Source organism: Balaenoptera physalus (genome assembly GCF_965194825.1).
Source record: "Balaenoptera physalus genome assembly, contig: HAP1_SCAFFOLD_1539, whole genome shotgun sequence".
Taxonomy (NCBI): domain Eukaryota; kingdom Metazoa; phylum Chordata; class Mammalia; order Artiodactyla; family Balaenopteridae; genus Balaenoptera; species Balaenoptera physalus.
The window spans coordinates 24,145-41,326 of NW_028125257.1; the positions used below are offsets into that span (position 1 = coordinate 24,145).

Consider the following 17,182-nt stretch of genomic DNA (forward strand, 5'->3'; position numbering starts at 1 on the left):
TTTCTACCTTTTGGCTATTGTGAATAGACCTGATATGAACATCTGTGTACAAGTTTTTATTTGAACAGCTACATACAGTTCTTTTGGGTATACACGTAAGAGTTGAAAATGCTGGGTCATTTGGTAGTTTTATTTGAAGCTTATTTAGGAACCATCAAACTGTTTTTCACAGTGGCCACACCATTTTACATTCCCAGCAACAATTTCTAAGGGTTCCAATTTCTCCACATTCACCAACACTCTTTGCTTACTTTTTTTTTTTTTTTTTTTTTTTTGCCATCCCAGTAGGTACAAAGTGGTATCTCACACTCATTGTCATTTTGATTGTGGTTTGTTTTGCCTTTCCCTTTGCATAATGACTAATGATGTTAAGTATCTTTTTATGTGCTTGTTGGCCATTTTAAAAATTTAATTAATTAATTAATTTTTGGCTGCATTTGGTCTTCGTTGCTGTGCATAGGCTTTCTCTAGTTGTGGCGAGCGGGGGCTACTCTTCGTTGTGGCGTGTGGGCTTCTCATTGCGGTGGCGTCTCTTGTTGCAAAGCACGAGCCCTAGGTGCGTGGGCTTCAGTAGTTGTGGCTTGCTGGCTCAGTAGTGGTGGCTCGTGGGCTCTAGAGCGCAGGCTCAGTAGTGTGGCGCCTGGGCTTAGTTGCTCCGTGGCATGTGGGATCTTCCTGGACCAGGGCTTGAACCCTGCGTTGTCAGGTGGATTCTTAACCACTGCGCCACCAGGGAAGTCCCTGCCCACTTTTTAATTAAGTTGTTTGGCCTTTTTGTTTTTGAGTTGTAAGAGTTCTTTATATATTCTGGATTGTGGAATCTTATCAGATGTGTAATTTGCAAATATTTGCTTCCACTCTCTGGGTTGTGTTTTCACTCACTACTGTTTTTTGAAGCACAGCAGTTTACTTTCAATGAAGCCCCAGTGTACCTATTTTTTCTTTTGTTGCTTGTGCTTTTGGTGTCATATTTAAGAAACCATTTGCCAAATCCAAAGTCATGAAGATTTGTCCGTATATTTTCTTTCAAGAATTTTATACTTTTAGTTCTTTCATTTGCATCTTGGATGTATATTGAGTTAATTTATTTATATGGTATGAGGTAGGGGTCAAACACTCTTTCCACATGGAATTGTCCCAAAATCAGCTGTTGAGACTGTTCTTTCTCCATTGAATGGTCTTGGCACCCTTGTCAAAAATCAGTTGACCATAGATGTGAGGGTTTATTTCTAGGCTCTCAGTTCTGTTCCATTGATCTATATGCTGATCTGTATGCCATTACTGCACTGATCTGGTTACTGGAGCTTTGTTGTAAGTTTTAAAATTGAGAAGTATGAGTCTTCCAACTTTGTTCTTTTTAAAGACTGTTTTGGCCAATCAGGGCCCTTGTGTCTCCATATGAATTTTAGGATCAGCTTTTTTTCATTTCTGCTGAAAAGGTTGTTGGGAATTTTATGTTAATTGCATTTAATATGTAGCTTGCTTTGGGGTTTATTGCCATCTTAACAACATTGTCTTCCAGCCGATGAACACAGGATGTTTTTCAATTTATTTAGGTCTTTAATTTCTTCCAGTAAGGTCTTGTAGTTGCCAATGTACAAGTGTTATACCTTCTTGTCTAAATTCATTCCTAAGTATTTGATTCTCGTGTTTTCTTTCTTTTTCTTTCTTATTTTTAATTGTGATAATATATGCATAACAAAATTTATCATCTTAACCATTTTTTCTTTGTAATTCTAGTTTATTTATTTTTCTTCCAGTTTTATTGATTTAATTGACATACAGCACTGTTTGTTTGAGTACAGCATAATGATTTGACTTACATACATCATGAAATGATTATCACAGTAAGTTTAGTGAACATCTATCATCTCATACAGATACAAAATTAAAGACATAGAAAAAAATATTTTCCTTGTGATGAGCACTCTTAGGATTTACTCTCTTAACCACTTTCATCTATAATATACAGCAGTGTTAGTTTTATTTATCGTGTTGTACGTTACATCCCTAAGAGTTGTTTACCTTATAACTGGAAGTTTGACTGCCCTCAACCAATTCCCACTCCCTCCCCCCACCCATTGCCTCTGTTAACCACAAATCTGATCTCTTTCTACGAGTTTGCTATCTTGTTTCTGAAGTATAATTAATCTACAACATTATGTTAGTTCCTGTGCACAAAATAGTGATTTGATATTTCTGTACGTTTCAAACACCACGGTAAGTCTAGTTACGATATGTCACTATGCAAAGATATTACATAGTTATTGACCGTATTCCCCACACTGTACACTTAATACCCGTGACTCATTTATTTTACAAATGGAAGTTTGGACTTCTTAATCTCCCTCACTTATTTCTTTCCTCCCTTCACCACCTCCCCTCTGACAACCACCTGTTTGTTTTCTATCTATAACTCTGTTTCTGTTTTGTTATGTTTGTTTGTTTTGGTTTTTAGATTTCACTTAGCATAATACCCTCTAGGTCCATCCATGTTGTTGCAAATGGCAAGATTTCATTCTTTTTATGGCTGAGCAATATTCCATTTCATAAATATATACACCACATTTTCTTTATCCATGGGCATTTAGGTTGCTTCCATATCTTGGCTATTGTAAATTATGCTGCAGTGACCATAGGGGTGTATATACCTTTTCGAATGAGTGTTTTTGTTTTCTTCAGAAAAATACCCATATGTTAATTGTTGGATGATGTGATAGTTCTGTTTTTAATTTTGTGAGGAGCCTCCAAACTGTTTTCCATAGTGGCTGCACCAATTTACATTCCCACCAACAGTGCACGAGTCTTCCCTTTTCTCTTCATCCTTGCCAGTACTTGTTGTATTTTGCTAATAGCCATTCTGACAAGTGGGAGGTGATATCTCATTGTGGTTTTGATTTTTATTTCCCTGATGATTAATAATGTTGAGCATCTTTTCATGTGCTTCTTGGCCATCTGTATGTCTTCTTTGCAAAAATGTCTATTCAGATCCTTTGCCCATTTTTAAAGATCAGGTTGTTTGGGTTTTTGATGTTGAGTTGTATGAGTTCTTTGTATATTCTGGGTATTAACCCCTTATCAGATAGATTGCTTGCAGATATCTTCTCCCATTCAGTAGATGATAGTTCCCTTCACTGTGGAATAGCTCTTTAGTTTGATGTAGTCCCATTTGTGTATTTTTGGTTTTGTTTCCCTTGCCTGAGGACACATATGCAAAAAAAAATTATTAAGATCAGTGTCAAAGAGCTCAGTGCCTATGTTTTCTTCAAGAAGCTTTGTCTCTTTTTTTGGTTGTGGTTTCAGTTCTTACATTTAAGTCTTTAATCCATTTTGAATTTGTTTTTGTGCATGGTGTAGTTTAATGGTATTAAATACATTCATATTGTTGTGCAGACATCACCGTCACCCATCTCTAGAACTCTTTTCATCTTGCAAAACTGAATTTCTACACTGACTCAAATAGCAACTCCCCATTCCACCTTATGCTCAAGCCCCTGGCAACCACCATTCTAAGAATTTGACTACTCTAGGTACCTCACGTAATTGGAATACAGTATTTGTCTTTAAGTAACAAGTTTACTTCACTTAGCATAATGTCCTCAAGGATCATCAGTGTTGTACCATCTGACAGGATTGTCTTTTTTTTTACGACTGAATGATACTGCGTTGTATGTACATACCACATTTTGTTTGTTCATTCATTCATCCATCCGTTAATAGATACTTGTGTTGCTTCCACCTTTAGACCATTGTGGATAATGCTGCTATGAACATGAGTGTACAAATATCCATTCAAGATCCTGCTTTCAATTTTGGGGGTTACATATCCAGAAGTGGAATGGCTGGATTATATGGTAGTTCTATTTGTAATTATTTGAGGAACCACCCTACTGTTTTCCACAGCAGCTGCCCATTTTACAGTCCCACCAACAGCACACAATGGTTCCACTTTTTCCACATCTTTGTCAACACTTGTTATTTTCTGTTTTTTTTTATAGTGGCATTCTAATGTGCATGAAGTGATATGTTTTTGATTTGCATTTCTTTCATGATTATATTGAGCATCTTTTTATATACTTCTTGGCCATTTGTATATCATCTTTGGAGAAATGTCTATTCAAGTACTTTGCCCATTCTTGAATCGCGTTATTTTTTGGTCATTGAGTTGTAGAAGTTCTTTACATATTCTGAGTATGAACCTCTTATCAGATATATGATTTATAAATTTTTCTCCCAATCAGTGGGTTGCCTTCTCACCTTTGTTGATTGTGTCCTTTGATGCCCAGAAATTTTTAATATTGATGTAGTCCCAATTGTCGAGTTTTGCTTTTGCTGCCTGTGCTTTTGGTGTCATATCTAAGAAGTCATTACCAAGTCCAATGCCATGAAGCTTTTCCCCAGTGTGTTCTTCCAAGAATGTTATGGTTTTAGGTCTTTAATCCATTTTGAGGTAATTTTTGTATACGATGTAAGATAAGGCTCCAACTTCATTCTCCCCCCCCCACCCCCCACCATTTCATTCTTTCTAAGAGCATGTGCATATCCAGTTTTCCCAGCACCATTTGTTAAGGAGACTGCTCTTTTCCTGTTGAATGGTCTTGGCCCCTTGTCAAGGGTCAGAGATCATTTGACCATGTGGCACAAAGGTTTATTTCTGGGCTCTCTATTCTAGTCCATTGATCTATTTATCTTTATGCCAGTATCACACTGTTATTGTATTACTGTTTTTTTTTTTTAAACAAATACTTTTTTAAAAATTTTTATTTATTCATTTATTTATTTATTCATTCATTTATGGCTGTGTTGGGTCTTCGTTTCTGTGCGAGGGCTTTCTCTAGTTGTGGCAAGTGGGGGCCACTCTTCATCATGGTGCGCGGGCCTCTCACTGTAGCGGCCTCTCTTGTTGCGGAGCACAGGCTCCAGACGCGCAGGCTCAGTAATTGTGGCTCACGGGCGTAGTTGCTCCGCGGCATGTGGGATCTTCCCAGACCAGGGCTCGAACCCGTGTCCCCTGCATTGGCAGGCAGATTCTCAACCACTGCGCCACCAGGGAAGCCCTGTATTACTGTTTTGAAATCAGGAAGTGTGAATCCTCCAACTTTGTTGTTCTCTTTCAAAATTGTTTTGGTTCTTCAGGGTTTCTTATCATTTTTAATGATTTCTTATTGTTTTCCATTTTTTTATTGCTATATGATTTTCTTTGAGTTGTTTTTTTGCTAACTTAGCAGCCATGTAATTAACAAATATGCTTAAGCCACTGTCTCAATGTACCACTCAGATATGAAATAGTATCTATTGACTCCATTATATGAAAAATTAAGAAACTGGTTGCACTTGCCCTACTTCTCCCCACTCTCCACCTACACACACTTCCCCCAACATAACAATATTCGTTAATTTTGTGAATGTTGTCTCAGTTCATTATGGTAGTATTACTACTGTATTGATTAGCTTTATTTTTAAGAAGTATAGCATTTTTCTTCCATGTTATAAGCAAAATCACCATTTTATGTGTTTTTTAAAGGGGGTCAATATCATCAGTCTTTTCAGTGTAACTGTTTGTGAGTTTATTAATTTAAATAATTTTATTGATTAGCTAGATTTTTCAACAGTTGTTCAGGAGTGAGCATCTCTTCAGTTCTTATAAATTTGAGATTATCATTCTGTAACCTTTGTATAGGAATAACAACTTGTTTGGGTACAAAACTTTTGAATAATAATCTTTAATTCAAAACTCAGTCAGATTTGCTCCCCCTTTCTGGACACATACAATTAATATTTCTGTGCCAGAGGCAACCCTAATATTTTTTCCCTATTGGATCCTGGATTGTTGTTGGGTTTTTAAAATTTAAGTTTTCTTACTTTCCCAGGGTATGTCTCAGCGTTGGTCAATCTCTATTGATTTTTTAAAAATAAAATTTACATACCTTACAATTCATTCTTGTAAAGTATACAATTCCGTGGTTTTCAGTATATTCAGAGGAGGTTATACAACTGTCACCACTAATTCCAGAACTTTTTGTCATACCAAAAAGAAACCCTGTGCCCCTTCACAGTCATTTCCTAGCCTTCAACCATTAATCTACTTTCTGTATCTATGGATTTGCCCATTGGGCACATTTTATATAAGCAAATCATGCAATATGTGGCCTTTTGTGTCTGGCTTCTTTTACTTAATATTTTCAAGGTCCATCCATTTTGTAGCAGGAATCAGTACTTGTTGTTTGTTATGAACAGTAACAAACAGTATTTCAAATACATATACAACATGTTTATTCATGAGTTGTTGGACATGTGGATTGTTTCTGCTTTTTTGGCCATTATGAAAAATGGTGCTGTAAACATTAATGTACAGGTTTTTGTGTGGACATGTTCCTTCAATTTTCTTACGTACATACCTAGGCGTAGAATTGCTGGATCATATGGTAACTCTGTTTAAGCTTCTGAGTAACTGCCAAAGTGTCTTCCAGAGTGGCTGCACCATTTTATATTCCCACCTGGATCATATTTCAGTTTGTCTACATCCTCATCAACACTTGTTGTCTGTCTTTTGAGAACAGCTATCTTAATGGGTGTGAAGAGGTATCTCACTTTTTAATGATTTTAATTTGCATTTCGCTAATGACTAAGATGTTGAGCATCTTTTCATATGCTTATTGGCCATTTGTTTACCTTTAGAGAAATGTCTATTCCAATCCTTTGCCCATTTTAAAATTGGCTTATTTGTCATTTTATTACTGAGTTCTGTTTCTTTGTCTATTCTGAATACAAATCCCTTATTAGGATATGTTTTGCAAACATGTTCTTTCATTCTGTGCCGTCCTTTTCACTTTCTTGATGATTTTACTTGTGGTACAAAAGTTTTAATTTTGACAAAGTACAATTTGTCTGTTTCTTCTTTTGTCACTTGTGCTTTTCATGTCATATCTAAAACTATTGTCTAACCCAAGGTTACAAAATATTGACTCTTTGTTTTCTTCTAAAAGTTTTATAATTTTAGTTCTTACTTTTAGTTCTATGATCATTTTTTAGTTAACTTTTGTATGTGGCATTGAGGTAGTACAGTTTTATTCTTTTGCCTGTGGATATCCAGTGTCTTAGTACCATTTGTTGCAAAGACTATTCTTTCTTCCATTGAATTGTCTGGGCACCCTTGGCAAAAATCAATTGATCATAAGAAAAAAAAAAATCAGAAAAATCAAAATAAACTTAAAAAATGAAAAAAAAGCGATTGATTATAAATGTAAGGGTTTATTCTAGACGATAAACCCTATTTTATTGATCTATATGTCACTCTTTATGCCACTACCACACTGTCTAACTAGTGTGACTCCTCCAACTTTGTTTTTTCTTTTTCAAGATTGTTTTATCTATTCTTAAGTCATAGGAATATTCAGATCAGCTTGTCAATTTCTGCCAAAAAGAAAAAAAAAGACAACTTGAATCTTGGGTAGGGATTGCATTGAAACTGTAGAAAAATTTAGGGAGTACTGCTGTCATAACGATATTAAATCTTCTAATCCATGAACTGGGGTGTTTTTCCATTTATTTAGGTCATCTTTAATTTCTTCAACGATGTTTGTGGGTTCCACTTCTTTGTAGTTTGGCACTTCTGTTGTTAAAAGTATCCCTGAGTATTTTATTCTTTTTGATACCAGTGTAACTAGTATTGGTTTCTTAAGTTCATTTTGGGAATTTTCCTTGTGGTACAGGAATATTACTGGTTTTTGTATGTATTTTGGTTCCTGCAACTTTGCTGAACTTGCTTATAAGTTTGAGTAATTTGTGTTTGTGTGTTCCTTAGTGTTTTCTATATAAAATATTGTGTCATTTGCAAATAGAGATAGTTTTCCTTCTTCTTTCCGATATCATGTCATTTATCTCTTTTTCTTCCCTAGTTGCCCTTGCTAGAACCTCCAGTACTGTGTTGAATAGAAGTGTTAAGAATGAGTATCCTTGTCTTGTTCCTGATTTTAAGGAGAAATCTTTCTGGTCATTAAGCATGATGTTAGCTGTGAGTTTTTTTTATAAATGCCCTTTATCAGGTTGAGGAACTTCTATTCCTGTTTTGTTGAGTGTTTTTATTATGGAAGGGTTTTGGGTTTTGCCATATGCTTGTTCTATGTATAGTGAAATGATCCTATGTTTTCTTTATGAAGATGGTGTGTTACGTTGATTGATAATCATATATTGAACCAACTTTGCCTTCTTGGGATAAATTCCTCTTGGTCTTAATGTATAATCAATCCCTCTTCTGTGTTGCTGGATTCAGTTTGCTAGTATTTTGTTGAGGATTTTCCTTCTATATTCATAAGGGGTATTGGTCTGTAGTTTTACTGTATCTTTGCCTTTTTTATCAGGGTAATAATCTCCTTATAGAAAGAATTGGGAAGTAATCCTTCTTCTCATTTTGTTTTGATGATGATGTTGTTTTTTGAGTTTGTGAATGGTTGTTGTTAATTCTACTTTAAATGTTTTTTAGAATTCACCAGTTTGGGCCTGGGCTTTTCTTTGGGGGGTGTTTTCTGATTACTGTCTCAGCCTCTGTCCTTATTATAGGTTTGTTCAGATTTTCTATTTTTGCTTGAGTCAGTTTTGCTAGGTTGTTTTTCTAGGAATTTGTCTATTTCATCTAGGTTACCTAATTTGTTGACATGTGATTGTTCATAATATTCCCTTATGATCCTTTTTAATTTCTGTGTGATTGGTAGTAACATCCCCTGGTTCATTCTTAATGTAAATGATTTGAGTTTTCCCCTTTTTGCCTTTGGTGAATTCTAGCTAAAGATTTGTCCATTTTTGTTGACCTTTTCCAAGAACCAACTTTTGATTTCTTTGATTTTTCTCTTTTTTTGATTCTCTGATTCATTTATTTTCATTCTAATCTATATAATTTCCTTCATTTTGCCTGCTTTGGGTTTTATTTGGTCTTCTTTTTCTGGTTTCTTAAGGTTGAAGGTGAGGTTATAGTTTCGAAATCTTTCTTCTTTTAATATGGACATTTACAGATACAAATATCTGTAAGCTCTGCCTTCACTGCATCCCAAAGGTTTTGGTATGTTTTGCTTTCATTTTCATTCATCTCAAAGTATTTTCTAATTGCCCTTGTGATTTCTTCTTTGAACATTGGTAGTTAAGAGTGTGTCATTTAATTTCTCTATATTTTTGAATTTCCCAAATTTCCTTATTGATTTCTAGTTTCATTCCATTGTGGTCAGAAAACATACTTTGTATAATTTGTAAATATATTGTGACTTGTTTTATGGCCTAGCACATGGTCTCTCCTGGAGAACATTATTATGTTCCCTCAGAAGAATGTGTATTCTGCTTCTGTTGGTTGGAGTATTATGTATATGTCTTTAGGTCTAGTTGGATTATAGTGTTGTTCAAGCCTTCTATTTCCTTATTGGTCTGTCGAGTTTTTCTACCCATTTTGAAAGTGTACTATTGCAGTCTCCAGCTATTACTATTGAATTGTCTATGTCTCCCTTCATTTCTGTCAGTTCTTTTCCTTTGGTACCTGTCCTTGGTTTTCCAACACATGGCAGACATTCATTAATTTTTGGATGAAGTGTGTGAATTTGTCAACTACCTTTTAGTCTCCCTGTATTGTCCTAGCTTATCTTGGATCCATTTCATTAAGTCCATGTTCTTTTTCAATTTTCTCTAGAGTGAGACTACAAATTCTTTATTGACTAAAATGGGTAAACCTTCGGGCAAAATAAATTCTTTCTCTTTCCCTTCTTTTTTTCCTTCCTTTCTTCCACTTGTTTCTTTATAAATTTATTTATTTTATTTATTTATTTTTGGCTGCGTTGGGCCTTCATTGCTGCACCCAGGCTTTCTCTAGTTGTGGTGAGCGAGGGCTACTCTTCATTGTGGTGCGGGAGCTTCTCATTGCCGTGGCTCCTCTTGTTGTGGCGCACGGGCTCTAGGCACGCAGGCTTCAGTAGTTGTGGCACGTGAGCTCAGTAGTTGTGGCTCACAGGCTCTAGAGCACAGGCTCAGTAATTGTGGCACCTTGGCTTTTTTGCTCCGTGGCATATGGGACCTTCCCAGACCAGGGCTCGAACCCGTGTCCCCTGCATTGGCAGGCGGATTCTTAACCACTGCGCCACCAGGGAAGCCCCCTTTCTTCCACTTTAATGCTATAGAATATTTTCATAAATCCTTCTCTTTTGTTTTCAGATGACCTTTGTCTCAAAACATTCTGTGGAAGCCATTTATTTGATCACAACCATTTATTTGATCACATTTGATGACCTTATTACCTATTTACAAGATACTGCTTGAGTCCCCTTCCTAGGACATGAACTTGAAGGCTCATTGTGTATGGCTTGTATTTCTTTTGCCCCTCAGAGTTTGGGAAAGGCAGAAAGATAGTAATTGATTCTAGGACTCTGGACAGCTACAGTAGGTGACATTTTTCTCTGCCATTGTTGTGAAACTCATAAATTGATGGCCACCTTATCAAGTGTGGAGGTGAGGAAAGTATCTTGTTCTATAGGACATGCCCTTGGGGTTTTGCTATTACACTACTGTAAAGTCACCTGGCAGCTGCTTTCATAGCATTGTTGTGTGGGCAGTGATATGGCTGAGGCCTTATTTTTTTCTAGCAAATCTTAGTAATAAAACTAAGATATTTAGACTTAAAAGGTTATTTCCCATCCCTTTTTCTGACTTCTTCCTGGCCAGAGCAGGCATACAGTAAACCATTCTGGCAAGGACATAAGGAGCTATTTTTTCACAGGGAACATGTCTCCAATTGGGACATTTATCTTTCTCCTGGGCCACTTATCACCTCAGTCCCTTTTCTGAGATACCAGTGGGATATTTTGAATTGTTGACTCACCTTTTACCCTTCTGCTGTATGGTCCTTTGTGTAGGAAGAGCTTTGTGGTGGCTCCTTATATTTATTCCCAGTTGTTTCTTTAGATATTATTTCTGGGATTTTGTGGTGTGAGTTGAGTCTGTTCCCTACATTCTGAATATTTTTTTACTTTTTAAATAAATTTGTTTATTTATGTAGTTAGTTATTTTGGCTGCGTTGGGTCTTTGTGCACGGGCTTTCTCTGGTTGTGGTGAGGGGGGGTTACTCTTCGTTGTGGTGCGCGGGCTTCTCATCGTGGTGGCTTCTCTTGTTGTGGAGCACGGGCTCTAGGCATGTGGGCTTCAGTAGTTGTGGCACATGGGCTCAGTAGTTATGGCTCGTGGGCTCTAGAGCGCAGGCTCAGTAGCTGTGGCACACGGGCTTAGTTGCTCCACGGCATGTGGGATCTTCCCTGACCAGGGCTCGAACCCATGTCCCCTGTCTTGGCAGGTGGATTCTCAACCACTGTGCCACCAGAGAAGCCCTGTTTCTTTTACTTTTTGATGTTTTTTGTTTGTGTCTCTCAGTTATGAAAGAAAAGGTTCATTAAGGTCTCTGTGCTGTCATATTTTCTAAAATCCATTATCTGTTTTCTCAGTTTTGTTTTCTCTCTCTCTTTTATATTCGATTTCTTCCTTTTCTGTAGGCTCCTTCCTCTCAGCTAGAACCATGCTTATGTCTCTCCTTATCATAGACTGGGGAGTGGAGGGCTTGCCTGTGGTTGATGCTTCTACCACTTTACATCTCTCTCTTCTCTTTATTACTAAATACTTTTGTCAAAAAAGATGTTTTATTACTTTTGAGTGTAAAAGTAAAAAGATAACTAAATATAAAGAGTTTAGATAATATATAAAATATAAAGACCTTGGAAATCACCCATAATTCTCACCATCCTGAAATAGTCGTGATTAACATTACAGATAAGCTTCCAGGTTTATATTTTATGATTCTCATACCTACTGCCTATCTTGGATCTATTTTATTAGGTCTGCAATCTAATGAAGCTAAATATCAAATGAAGAACTCCATGAGAGCATAAAATGAGAGCTTTATTAATGTTTAATTAAATGTTTACCAGTGTTTCTTACACTTTTATAAAACAGGCCGATTTCATACCAGTCTTCACAATCATGTTCATATATGGAGAGAAACAACAGTCCAAAAAAATGAAATCATACTATGTATATTGTTTTGAAGCTCTGCACTTAGTATATCATAGACATCTTTCTATGCAGTAAATAAAGATTTATGTAGTCATTGTTAATAGCTTTATGGGTTCCATTGTATAAATATAATAGTTAGTTAGTTCCAAATGACAGATATTTAAGTTTTTTTGGAAATTTTCTTTATCATAATCCGCACTTCGATGGGTAGTCTTGTTACATCTTTCTGAATTTTTCAATTTCCTTGAGAAACATTTCTAAACATGGAATTTCTGGGTTACCAAGTAGGCACATTAAAAATGTTTAAGCCACACTACTAAATTGTCCTTCTGAAATGTTGATTCAATTATTTGTTCACCAGTAATGTGCAATAATATTTTGGTCAATACCTGCCAACAGCATTCTTGTTAATACTTGCCACATAGGCCAGAAATATGGTATCTATCCTGATCCACATTTCTTTAATCACACGGAGTTTTTAGTTTCTTTTGTGTGTTGATCGACCGTATTTCTTCTTTTTTGAACTGCCTATCTTATCTTTAACCCAGGTTTCCTTAGATATGCTAATGCTTTTTTTCCCTGAACATGTGTACCCAGGACATGTACATTTGAGGGGTTAAGAGTGAATATAAGGGAATAAGTGCAACTGCCTGCTTGTTCTTCCCTTCTTCCTTTGATTACACCTACTCTTTCTTTGACTCATTCTTTCTGTGCCTCTCTCTGCTGTGTCTATGCAGGCTGTCCCCAGGCTCTATAGTTCATGCTTTTCTCTTATTACAGTGTCTTTGCACCCTGTCTGCTTCTGTGTTCTTTCTCTCTGCCTCTGTGCACCCGCATTCTGTGCACTTGTGCTCTCCTCCACCCCACCCCATGCTGTCTCTTGTCTCACTGTCTCTGCTGTGTATCTCTCTTGTTCTTCTGCTTACTCCTTTTCTCCTCTCCTTCTCTCATGTTCTTGCTTGTGTTTGTCTCTGTGCTCTTTCTCTCTCTCCCTGTTTTTTCTTTCTTTCCCCCCCTCCCTTTCCCATCTTTTTCTCTCAATGTCTGGGTGTATACTGGGATCAAAGAAAAGGGATAGTTTACTACTGTCAGTACAAAAGAAGCCATATTTATCAGTTTTTGTTTACGGAGAAAAAGCTGAAGATGAATAATTTCTCTGTATTTTTGACCTCTCATTATTTCCAGTTGCCCACGTTTTCAGCAGTGGGGCAAATGAACAACACAAACTAACTACCAAACAAAGAGACCTCCATGAGAGAATAAAATGAGAGCTTTAGTAATATTTAATTAAATGTTTACCAGTGTTTCTTACATTTTTATAAAACAGGCTAATTTCGTATCACTCTTCACAATCACACATATATGGAGAGAAACAACAGTCCAAAGCAGTATCTTGGAACCCAAGGATAAATTTCATTATATGCTAAGAGGTAAAAAGCAAGATATAATATTTACATGTATTTAGATGACTGGATCAAAATTAAATATTAGCAGATTATTTTAAGATTATGGGATTATACATTTTTTCTTTTTAATTTTTCATGTATTTTTTTAAACAAGCAGCACATCTTTTCTAATATGAAACCATAAAAATTTCTTTGTGACATTAATTAAAAAGTGACCTCAGCCAGACTGATCAAACATAAAACGTTAGTTATGAGCTGGAAGAGAGAATTCTCAAGTTTTCATTGTGTTCTAGTTTCTGCCTAAAGTACCTATTTGAACCTCCAATCTAGTCATAACAAATCCTTCTAGAAGCAGAGCGAAAGCATAGAATTAGTACGCAGTTTCTATGCCAAGATAAAGTTAAAAAATTTTTTTTAACTTCAGCTGCCAAGAGTTGAGTTAAGTATACTCCTAGGTTCATGGCCTCTCTTTTTAAAATTTCATTCCCAGATCCCATCCTCATTCCTGTCCTCCCATCGGAACTGGCCATGTTATGTAAATATCTTTTGGCTTACAAGAGTTCTTACAAAATATGTATTCTGTGTTGTCATGTATTTTCAACTTATATAAAAGGTATGTCATTATTTTTGTTATTTTCACTAAGCTTGTATTTTTAAGATTCATCACATTGCTATACATACATCTAATTCAGGTTTCTGATCACTGCATAGTACTCCATGGAGTGCATCTACCAATTTACCTATGCACTTTCCCTGTAATGGACACCCAGGTCGCCGTCAATTCCCAACAAGGCAAAACACCAGCAGTGCACATCCTTGTCCACATTGCCTTATGGACCTTGTGAGACTACCTTTGTTGCACAGACCCACAAGTGGAAATCTTGGATCATAAGCTATATGTATACTTAATTTTCTACATTAGTACCAAATTAATTTCCAGTCTATATTCCTCCCTGCAATGCATGAAAATTCCTATACTTCCACCTTTCTGCCAATAATTTATAGTTTTTCCGGATTAGAAATACAAGTTTCCATACCATGGAAAGGTAGGGTTTTTGGGTCATTTTTAATTAAATGTTACTTGTCTTGAGAATCTACCCTATCTCCACTCTGTAATTTCCAAGGGAAGAAAGAGTCTTTCAGACACTTCCAAAATTACTGCTGTGCTTTCAACCAGAGTGCATTCATATGTTCATCCAGACATAATTACAATATACAACGTGACAAAAGTACAAGAATGGGATATTTTCATTGTTTTTATCAGATTTTGACATATAACAGATAAAAGATATGGAAGATTTGAATAGCAATATTAAGAAGTTTGATTTAAAGTATCTATAGAAAACTTTATTCCCAAAACACAGCATCCACAGTTGTTCCAAATGCCCACGGAGTATTTACAAAAATTAACTGTACATTTAGGCAAAATGTTGATAAATCCGCAAAGTAGAACATTTCTAACTAAGCTTATATTCTCTAACCACAGTACAATAAGGTTGGAATTTAACAACTATAACTTTTTCCTTAAATAAACATTTTAAAACATTCTAAACTTCTGGGCTATAGGACAACTAAAAATTGAGATTATAGAATTTTTTTCATTAATGACAGTAAAAGCACATATCCAAAACTTACGGGATGTGACTAAATCTATATTGAGAGGAAAATGTATAGCCTTCAATGATATTTTAGTTCAACAAACTCAACTAGGAAATAATTGAAATAAGCATTCTATAAATGAGTCCCCAGAATTGATCGATTTAACCAAGATCTGGTTCTTTGAAAAAAAAAAACAGACCAAATCTCTGGTTATTCTGACCATGAGGAAAAGGATCAACACTAATAGTATGGAAGGGTATAACCACAGTCAAAGAAGTGTTTTTTTAAAAAAGATTACTGTATGCAACTTTAGGCTGATATATATTTTTTTTTCCTTTTTTTTTTTTTTTTAAATATGAATGGCTGGATTTTATTTATTTATTTATTTTATTTTTTTGGCTGTGTTGGGTCTTCGTTTCTACGCGAGGGCTTTCTCTAGTTGGGGCAAGCGGGGGCCACTCTTCGTCGCAGTGCGCGGGCTTTTCACTGTCGCGGCCTCTCTTGTTGCGGGGCACAGGCTCCAGACGCGCAGGCTCAGTAGTTGTGGCTCACGGGCCTAGTTGCTCTGCGGCATGTGGGATCCTCCCAGACCAGGGCTCGAACCCGTGTCCCCTGCATTGGCAGGCAGATTCTCAACCACTGCGCCACCAGGGAAGCCCTAGGCTGATATATTTTAAAACCTAAATTAGATGGGTGATTTTCTAAGAAAATATAAATGAACAGAATTGACCAAGAAGTTTTAAATCCTAAGTAGATCATTAATAATAGAAATTTAAAAGACTGTCAGTAATCTGTAGACCTCCCCACCTCTAACTATGTGCCCTCCAGGAATTTTGTACAAATATATGTGCCCACCAAAAGTATGAGAGGATGTGTTTCTTCATTCCTTTGCCAACTATGGGTAGTATCAGTCTTTTTAATATTTGCTAATCTAATGTGTGAAAAAACTCATTGCTTTAAGTTGCATTTTTTAAATATTAGGTTTCAGAGATTGCTCTTTACATTTCCTGTTTTGAGAATTAGCTGCTTATATCCTCTGAAGGATATAATTTACATGCCCATTTTTCTCTGAAGAATTTTTCTTATTAATTCTTGAGCATTATTTATATTGCATTAATAGTGTAATAGCATTGTTGTGTACTCAACTTCTTTCTTTTTTCCATGCTAAGAAAGATGTCCCCAACCACAAGATTATAAAAAAGTATTCTCCTTTTTTTTTTTTTTTAATACTTATTTAGGGTGGAGGGCAATGCATTTAAACACTTAATCCACATGGAATTTATTTTGTGTGTCTAGATATAATTTTATGGCCAAATGTTTAGCTAATTGTCAGTAGAGATTTTTAAGTAAGAAAGTGATACTCATAAATTAATTTATGAGAAGAAACTAAGCTGGACTCTCGTCACTTGGACTTGGTAATTAATAGCCGTGGTTCTTTGGAAATTTCTACCCAAAGCAACTAAAATACTATGCAAACACCTTATCAAAATGGAGAGATTGGAAGAGGAAACTAATTCTGACTGAAATATGAAGGAGTTTTATTGATTAAAGTTGAAGTTAGATCAAAACATCCAAGTGAAAATATCTAAAAACATAGCTACGTATGACCTCATGAGTATGTCATGAGTGGAATAAAGATTTTAGAGCCATCCATGTAAAAAAGGTGATCATAATCCTCACAAATACTAAAGCTAAGAGGAAAGATTTCAGAGAATGCAGAGAAGAAAAGAGAGTGAGAGGGTCACTTCCAGACCATAATTTTTCAAACCTGATAGAAAATCCTTTGGGACTTAAGTCATCTAGCTCTACCACCCTCTACAAGATTTTAATGATCATTTGCTAACCTTCCAGTTTTTCCTGTATATTAATTGAGGACTTTAGCTCTTGATTTTCTTTCTTTTCTACCCCAAACCCAGCCACTATCTGGGAACCTTACCATCCTGTTAGTTTCTTGACCTCGGTTCTAATGACAAGTACTTCCATTACATTTTAACTCTACAGTCTCATGGCCATACTTTGAATTTTGGCATTATTCAGATTCGTTATGTCTCTGCAATCTTTACTCATTCATGTATGAAAAGAAATTTTCTGAGGACCATTCTGCAGGCGCAATGCATTTTTGATTTGAGGGGGAGGATATATTA

General features: G+C 36.0%; 1 long non-coding RNA gene across 1 annotated transcript in view; it reads right to left on the reverse strand.

Annotated features, from left to right (window-relative positions):
- Nucleotides 1–11,898: 11,898 nt before the first annotated feature.
- LOC309653952 overlaps nt 11,899–17,182 on the reverse strand; it is a 77,099-nt gene continuing 71,815 nt past the window's right edge. The window contains exon 2 of the long non-coding RNA XR_014259669.1: nt 11,899–15,701. This is a non-coding gene — a long non-coding RNA (uncharacterized lncRNA). The remainder of the gene's footprint in view (nt 15,702–17,182) is intronic.